Source organism: Brassica rapa, chromosome A02 (assembly GCF_000309985.2).
Source record: "Brassica rapa cultivar Chiifu-401-42 chromosome A02, CAAS_Brap_v3.01, whole genome shotgun sequence".
NCBI classification, from domain to species: Eukaryota; Viridiplantae; Streptophyta; class Magnoliopsida; order Brassicales; family Brassicaceae; genus Brassica; species Brassica rapa.
Window position 1 is genome coordinate 19392975 of NC_024796.2, and position 8296 is coordinate 19401270.

The 8296-nt window shown below is 52.4% G+C and overlaps 1 protein-coding gene across 2 annotated transcripts in view; it reads left to right on the forward strand.

Annotated features, from left to right (window-relative positions):
- The window catches only part of LOC117132037, a 49604-nt gene that overhangs the window by 30052 nt on the left and 11256 nt on the right, over window positions 1–8296 (forward strand). The window lies entirely within an intron of this gene.

Here is an 8296-nt window from a genome sequence, read left to right on the forward strand (position 1 = left end):
GCGACCGAGCTCGAGCCAAGCTCGGTCGCTACGTAGCGACGAGCGATCGTCCCGCTCGGTCGCTACGTAGCGACGGCGATCGTCCCGCTCGGTCGCTACGTAGCGACCGAGCTCGAGCCAAGCTCGGTCGCTACGTAGCGACCGAGCGATCGTCCCGCTCGGTCGCTACGTAGCGACCGAGCTCGAGCCAAGCTCGGTCGCTACGTAGCGACCGAGCGATCGTCCCGCTCGGTCGCTACGTAGCGACCGAGCTCGAGCCAAGCTCGGTCGCTACGTAGCGACCGAGCGATCGTCCCGCTCGGTCGCTACGTAGCGACCGAGCTCGAGCCAAGCTCGGTCGCTACGTAGCGACCGAGCGATCGTCCCGCTCGGTCGCTACGTAGCGACCGGGCTCGAGCCAAAGTTCGGTCGCTGTTGTAGCGATTGAACCTTTCCGAACATCGATACGACACCAGTCCTTGCATTCTCGTCAAACCTTCGAATGTATCTCCCGAAGACCGTAGCAAGCTCAGTCCATGTTTCCGCTATTCTAATTCATCGATCAAACTTCGCGGATTAGAAACCGCGGAAAACTCGTAGTAAACGTGTCGAGTCGGAAGACGGCCCAAAGGGACCTAAAACACGACTCGAGGCCCATCCTACGATTTTTCCTAACCAAAAGCCCGTGAACCACAGCATGGTTCGCGCTTGGCCCACGAGGAAGGATAAATGTCAAGTTTCCGCGGATAAATACGGAAGTTTTGAAGATAATTGTGAAGATCGGGAAAAATGGAATATCTCCATTTTTATGCTATGACGGCTTAAGGGCAGAAGAGTAAAAGCGTAAACCGACCTTGGAGCTAGTATATAAGGAGTCCTAGGCGAGGAGCAGGGAGGGGAACTTTTTCAGAGCAAACTTAGCACTTAGAGCGATTTAGGCAACTTTCCGTTTTTGTTATTTCGAGCTGCGACTCAATTAGGTTTAGCCGTCTTAGGGTTGCTAGAACTAGGAATCTCGCCGACAGCTCTCGAGCCCAGGCTTATACCTTGTTGTAACGCTCATACGCAGATTCGGAATAAGATCTACTTTGCTCTCTTTTCGATTTCTTATTTTTATCGTTGTTATTCTCGTGTTCTGATTGCTTGACGTGTGGTAATTAACAGATATCCGGGTCCTCTGGGAAACTAGGGTTTTCTTAGTTTCCTTATTTAAACGGAAATCGACAGTGCGAATTTCGGTTCCCACAGTTTGGCGCTAGAAGGAGGGGGCCTTACGGATCAATCTAACCCGCAAAAGCCACACACAGTCAGACATGTCAACCAACGACGCGGATAACGTGCAAACTCCCCTTAACGGAGGCAGCGGCACCGATCTCCACACTCCGGTAGCGGACGTATCTGCGGCCAACGCGCAAGCCAACGCCGCGACGCTCGAGGAGTTTAAAAAGATGTTCGCCACCTATGAAAAAGGTCGGAAGAACAGGATAAGCTCGTGAATACCTTGACCAAACAGGTTGAAACCTTAACGGCAAGGACCCAAGCTATCCGTCCCCGCGGAACCACCAAAATCCGCGGGAAGAGGCTCGACTTCGCCACCCCACTCGATAGAGCAGGAGTCGCGCGGGAACGACCTTCCGGTCAAAACCCCAGCGAGAAATCTCCCATCGAAAAGGGGAACTCTGAAAGTCTTCCGCCCCTGCAAAGGACTCGGAGGATAACGAAGCCGAACACATTGACCTGGATCCTAGCGATGTCTCCAACGACACCGACGAGGATGTCGACAGGCACCCAAGAAGGACTAGAAGCCGATCCGCTCGGGAAGGCTCCCCGTTCGAAAAACCAATGACGGAAGAAGAAGAAGTCGCCTATTGGAACGAACAAGAGGAGCTGGCCGAAAGGCAAACCGAGCTCACTCGCAGTAAGCACCGACAGGCTCCGAAATCCACTGACGAGACATCGGATATCCGCGATCTTCGCGACTACATCACTAAGACTGCGGCAGAAGTGAGAGCCGTAAAGTCTCAAATCCATCATGCTACTAGTGCTGCCCCCGAGATCGATCGACTGCTGGAAGGAGCTCGAAAGACCCCCTTTACCAGCCGCATTTCGGACATGAGGGTGTCCGATCCGGGAAAAATCAAAGTACCAAAGTACGATGGTACGGCCGATCCGAAAGCGCACCTTCAGGCTTTCCATATCGCGATGGGAAGAGCAAGACTGAAGGACGGCGAAAAGGATGCCGGCTATTGCCGCTTGTTTGTCGAAAATCTTGAAGGAGCAGCGCTCGAATGGTTCGCACGCCTTCGTCGCAACACCATCGGGAGTTTTCGACAGCTCGCATCGGAATTCCTCAAACAGTACTCTGTATTCATAGACAGGGAAACCTCCGATGTTGACCTCTGGAGTCTCTCCCAGAGGGAAGACGAACCCCTCCGCGAGTTTATCAGTCGGTTCAAGCTGATAATGTCCAGGGTCAGCGGGATAAGCGACAAAGTGGCCATCGACGCGCTGAGAAAGACGCTCTGGTACAAGTCGAAATTCAGAAAATGGATAACTCTCGACAAACCGCGAACGATCCAGGACGCCCTCCACAAAGCAACGGACTACATCATAGTCGAGGAAGAAACTAAAGTCTTATCGCAAAAACATAAGCCGGCAAGACCATCCTCGAAAGATGCGGATCCGAAGGGGAAAAAGAAGAACTCTCGTAACGACAAGTACGTCCATCACGAGGGGGAAGATCTCCAAGGGGCGCATAACTATGCGATCAATTCGGATCAAGGCCGGACCACGGGCAACACATGGACTCGCAATCAAGGATACGACGAGAACACCTTCTGCGAGTTCCACCAATCCCGAGGACACTCCACGACCAATTGCAAAGTCTTGGGAGCAAGACTGGCCGCGAAGCTGCTCGCTGGAGAGCTTTCGGAGGTAACTAGCGTCAAGGATCTCATCCTCGATTCTGATCGGCCCCCAAAAACGGACAGAAATCCGCCCGCTGAAAAATCCCCTCAACGAAACCAACTCGGGGATAAACGCGGTAGGAGGCCGGATGACAAAGGGAACGATAACAATCGTCGCAGAGTCAATATGATCATCGGAGGATCTCAATACTGCGGCGATACCGTGTCGGCCATCAAGGCTTACCAACGGAAGGCAGAATCAAGCGCAAATTGGCCTACATGGTCTCCTCCTCGAGACGGCCAAAGTTGCTCGATCACCTTCACAGAGGAAGAAGCCGGCGGTATCGACCAACCTCACTGCGACCCGCTCGTCATAGATCTCGTCATACGAGATTTAGAAGTCGGAAGGGTACTCGTCGATACGGGAAGCACGGTCAACGTAATCTTCCGCGACACTCTCAAGCGGATGAGTATCGAACTCGGAGAAGTAATTCCAACGCCAAAACCACTCACGGGTTTTTCAGGCGAAGTGTCGATGACTCTCGGATCGATCCAATTGCCAGTCATGGCCAAGGAGATCACGAAAATCGTCGAATTCGCGGTAGTCGACCATCCCGCTATCTACAACGTGATCATGGGAACCCCATGGCTCAACGCCATGCAGGCAGTTCCGTCAACTTACCACCTGGGTCTCAAGTTCCCAACGCCGAGCGGAGTCGCGGCCATCTGGGGATGCCAAAAACAGTCGCGACTATGCTTTCTCGCGGAGCATAAGTTAAGGCAAATCACGGCTTCTGCAAACGGCAAACGCGCGAAGATAGATCGATCTTCGGCCAAAAGCGCCCCGCACAAGGACGAAGTAAAATCATCTGTCAACGCAAACGCATCGGACGTCGAAGCTCGACATAAATCCGAAGCCCACGCGACAACTCAACCGGAACATCCGGAAAATAGCGTCGACCCAGCCACGATCGACACGGTCAAGGCGGACATCGCGACACCAACCGCCGAGTAAGAACACTCGCGGCATGAAACAGAACTACGAGATGGCTTGATCCTCGAAAGGGGTACGTAGGCAGCTTGTCAAAAGACGAGTTCAGCTATCCCCCTCTCTAAAAAGGGGGGGGGGGAGTGGGTGCGTATACTCGTATACTCCCACAATCGCCATTATTGTAATCGAGTTTTTAGAAACATAAAAAAATTTTACAATATACACTGTCTTTTTATCGAAAACGCCTACGCTTCAGTTTACGCTCGTCTGCGGCCTCATCCGGCCCAAAAATCGTAAAGATTATCACCTTTCAAACACGCAAAAATACACGCATAATCCTCGAAAATAACTGCGAGACGTCGCAAAAAGTTAAAATTCGAGGACAATGCTAAACAAATTGTCCAACGCGACCACCAAAAACCTTACACCCCGTTCGTCGATTGGCCCCGACGAACACGCCAGCCGTCTTAAACAAACGCAATCCGATCACTCTTTTGATCTTTAAAAACGTCCAGCACAAGGACAAAAGCGCGCTACAACAAAAATCCGAAATTTTGGTTTAGCACTTCCAGTTGATTCTGAGAAGATGCTCGATTCGTACCATACAAGTCATATAAGCCGAGAACATATCGCGGACTTTAAACCGGTGCGAGTCAGGAAGAAATCGCAACAGGAAAAACGATAGCCGGCTAGTCACCGCACAAACCTTAACCGAAAGTAAACCTAGGTCTTGCCCTAAACCCAACGCTCTGGTCTCAAACATCTCAAGGCATGATATCTAAAAGATACGAGATCATAAACCATGCCTCTCCGTTCGTATCTCAATGTTCTCGAAAATCGTAAAGACAGATAAATTTTTACGAAAATCACGAACGAACCAACAGATTGAACGTCTAATTAGAACTACATACGAGACGACAACTCGTATTTACTTCAACCCTACTCAGGAAAAACTCGAAACAAAACATTTATCATATAAATAAACCGCGTAAAAGCGGCAAGGGATTCAAAGCCACCAACGGCCAGTCCCGGAAATACAAATACGGCCATCTTGGCCTAAACAAAATCCAAATTCAAAGGGCCACATTCGGCCGAAAACAAGGATAACTGATCCACCCCTCATACTCCAAAGTCGAAGTCCCCGGACAACGAAGCACCAAACGCATCCGCAGGACGATCCACTTCCTCGCCACCATCGTGAAAATCAATCGGGACCTCCACGGTATCAGGAGAAACCGGGATGGAATCCCAGAACCCTTGAATCCTCTCGTCGATCGGAGGGATAAGCGCCTCAGAGTGGGCACGGTCACTCATCCCACTCTTCATCAAGCTCATCTCCTCTTCAAACACGTAGTCGTCGGCTTGCGTCCGCCAAAGACTTCCGACCGAACCACGGCACTCGCGAAAGTCGCCCACCGAGGTAAAGGCATTCTTAAGGTTCCCGTATTCAACCTGGAACTGAGATGCGCGAGTCTTCATCACCTCAACGATTTCTCTTTTGCCTTTCCTCTCCGCTCTACGAACAGCCCGCGCATGATCGCGAGTAAGCTGTGCCTCTCGCTCCAGCATCTCGCCTTGCACGCGAGCAAGATCCCGCTCCGCTTTCTCCGCTTTAAAACGGTAGACCATGGCTTCTCTATGACCCGCCTCGATGGCCGAGCCCAGCAAGCTCAGGCCCTGCAAATTTGATAGGCGTGTTACAAATCCATACATAGGATAATAAAAAAAAAAAAAACTAACCCCATTGATGATGCGAGATCCTTCCGCAACGACTCTCGGCCTCGCCGATTCTTTCGTAGGAGGAGGAGCATCGAAACCCGATGGCAGCCCAGCAAAGAAATCATCGAAATCCGGAATAGGAGCCTCGCTCGAACCGCTCCCGTCGCCGTAAGCAAGGTTCGGATCCCATCCTGGAAGCATAGAGTCGTCCATCGAAAACTCTATGTCGCCGAGATCGACATCTTTTCCCTTCCAAGAGCTCGACTCCGGCACAGCTGTCGGAGCTTCGACGGGATTCTGGTCGTCGGGTTCGGAGTCGCTTCCCGTGTCCGCATCCAGAGCGGGACCGGGTTGCACGAATCTCAGTGCCTTCCGAACCCTCTTCGGCGTAAAAGAAGTCCAGAAGAAGGGACCATTCCTGAGAAGATCCCTCACCGAAATGATATCTTCGGGGAACGGAGCAAGAGGATTGATGAAAGGACGATTGTTCGGCAACCTTCGGAACAGTGGAATGCAACTCTCTTCGACGGACGCAGCGTCCAAACGAACAAAGAAAAAGAACTTCTTCCACGAGTTGAAGTTCGAAATGAACTTCTTAACCACCGACATAAATTTCCGAGGGACAAACCTATGCTTATCCGAATCCGTGACAAGTTGAAGCCTCAAAAGCGCTTCATAATGATCGACGGAGAGGGAAAGGCCATGCTCATAGCTTAGGACCAAGATCCCAATAAGGTGTTGAATGGCAAGGGGTGTCAACTGACTTATCGCAACTTCGAAACGGTCCAACACTCGGACGAGAATTTCGGGTATGGGGAACCAGAGGCGACAACGCACTATGAACGCCTCATAACAAGTAAAGTAACCCTCCGGGGGGTTGTTAGCACATTCCCCGCGGCAGGGAACCCGGAACTCCACGGCATCCGAGATGTGGTAGAACGACCGCATCGTCGCGAGAAACTCGTCGGTAGTCCTGCTTGCATCCTCTTCCTCGACTCCACGATGGACCAGGATCGGGAATGGCTTCTCCTTGGGAGGGGTCAACGAGCCATAATGAGCAACCCACCATGCCTCGTTCTCGGCAGGATGCACCGAGTGAGGCACGAACTCCATCTTCGGAACGATGAGCTCTTCGTAAGGGCTCGCGGACGAAGACCCTTTTTCGCAATCTTTTTCTTGCTCGACATCTTTGCACTTCTCTTGAGAGAATAGAGGAAAAGGGTGGAAAGAAAGATAGAAAGTTTTTTAAAGATCTTAGAGAAAAACAAGAAAGTGAAAAAATTATGGAACAAGTTACCTCTCTTCTTATAAGACATGAGGATTTACTATTCAAGCTCGGACTTTCGGATATTCATTCCACCCATCACGCCTAACTTGCCAAACATGCCTAACCGCACGCTAGGATCCTACGATGCATGATCCTAACGGGCTGGGGGGCTAACTGTTGGGGTCAAAAATGGTCACGACGGAATTACCACCCGAAAATCCTCGGAGATCGTATTTCCGAAAGAGTTAGTAAAAGAAGGGATGTAATTTTCGTAAAAATAACCTATACGAGGTTTTTACGAAGAAGTATCCTTTGAGATTCAAACCAAACCCGAGCCAAGTTCGGTCGCAACGTAGCAACCAAGCTCAGCCATGCTCGGTCGCTACATAGCGACCGAGCAATCGTCCCGCTCGGTCGCTACGTAGCGACCGAGCTCGGGCCAAAGCTCGGTCGCTACGTAGCGACCGAGCTCGGGCCAAAGCTCGGTCGCTACGTAGCGACCGAGCGATCGTCCCGCTCGGTCGCTACGTAGCGACCGAGCTCAGCCAAGCTCGGTCGCTACGTAGCGACCGAGCGATCGTCCCGCTCGGTCGCTACGTAGCGACCGAGCGATCGTCCCGCTCGGTCCCTACGTAGCGACCGAGCTCGAGCCAAGCTCGGTCGCTACGTAGCGACCGAGCGATCGTCCCGCTCGGTCGCTACGTAACGACCGAGCTCAGCCAAGCTCGGTCGCTACGTAGCGACCGAGCGATCGTCCCGCTCGGTCGCTACGTAGCGACCGAGCGATCGTCCCGCTTGGTCGCTACGTAGCGACCGAGCTCGAGCCAAGCTCGGTCGCTACGTAGCGACCGAGCGATCGTCCCGCTCGGTCGCTACGTAGCGACCGAGCTCAGCCAAGCTCGGTCGCTACGTAGCGACCGAGCGATCGTCCCGCTCGGTCGCTACGTAGCGACCGAGCTCGAGCCAAGCTCGGTCGCTACGTAGCGACCGAGAGATCGTCCCGCTCGGTCGCTACGTAGCAACCGAGCTCGAGCCAAAGCTCGGTCGCTACGTAGCGACCGAGCGATCGTCCCGCTCGGTCGCTACGTAGCGACCGAGCTCGAGCCAAAGTTCGGTCGCTGTGTAGCGATTGAACCTTTCCGAACATCGATATGACGCCAGTCCTTGCATCCTCGTCAAACCTTCGAATGATATCTCCCGAAGACCGTAGCAAGCTCAGTCCATGTTTCCCGCTATTCTAATTCATCGATCAAACTTCGCGGATTAGAAACCGCGGAAAACTCGTAGTAAACGTGTCGAGTCGGAAGACGGCCCAAAGGGACCTAAAACACGACTCGAGGCCCATCCTACGACTTTTCCTAACCAAAAGCCCGTGAACCACAGCATGGTTCACGCTTGGCCCACGAGGAAGGATAAATGTCAAGTTTCCGCGGA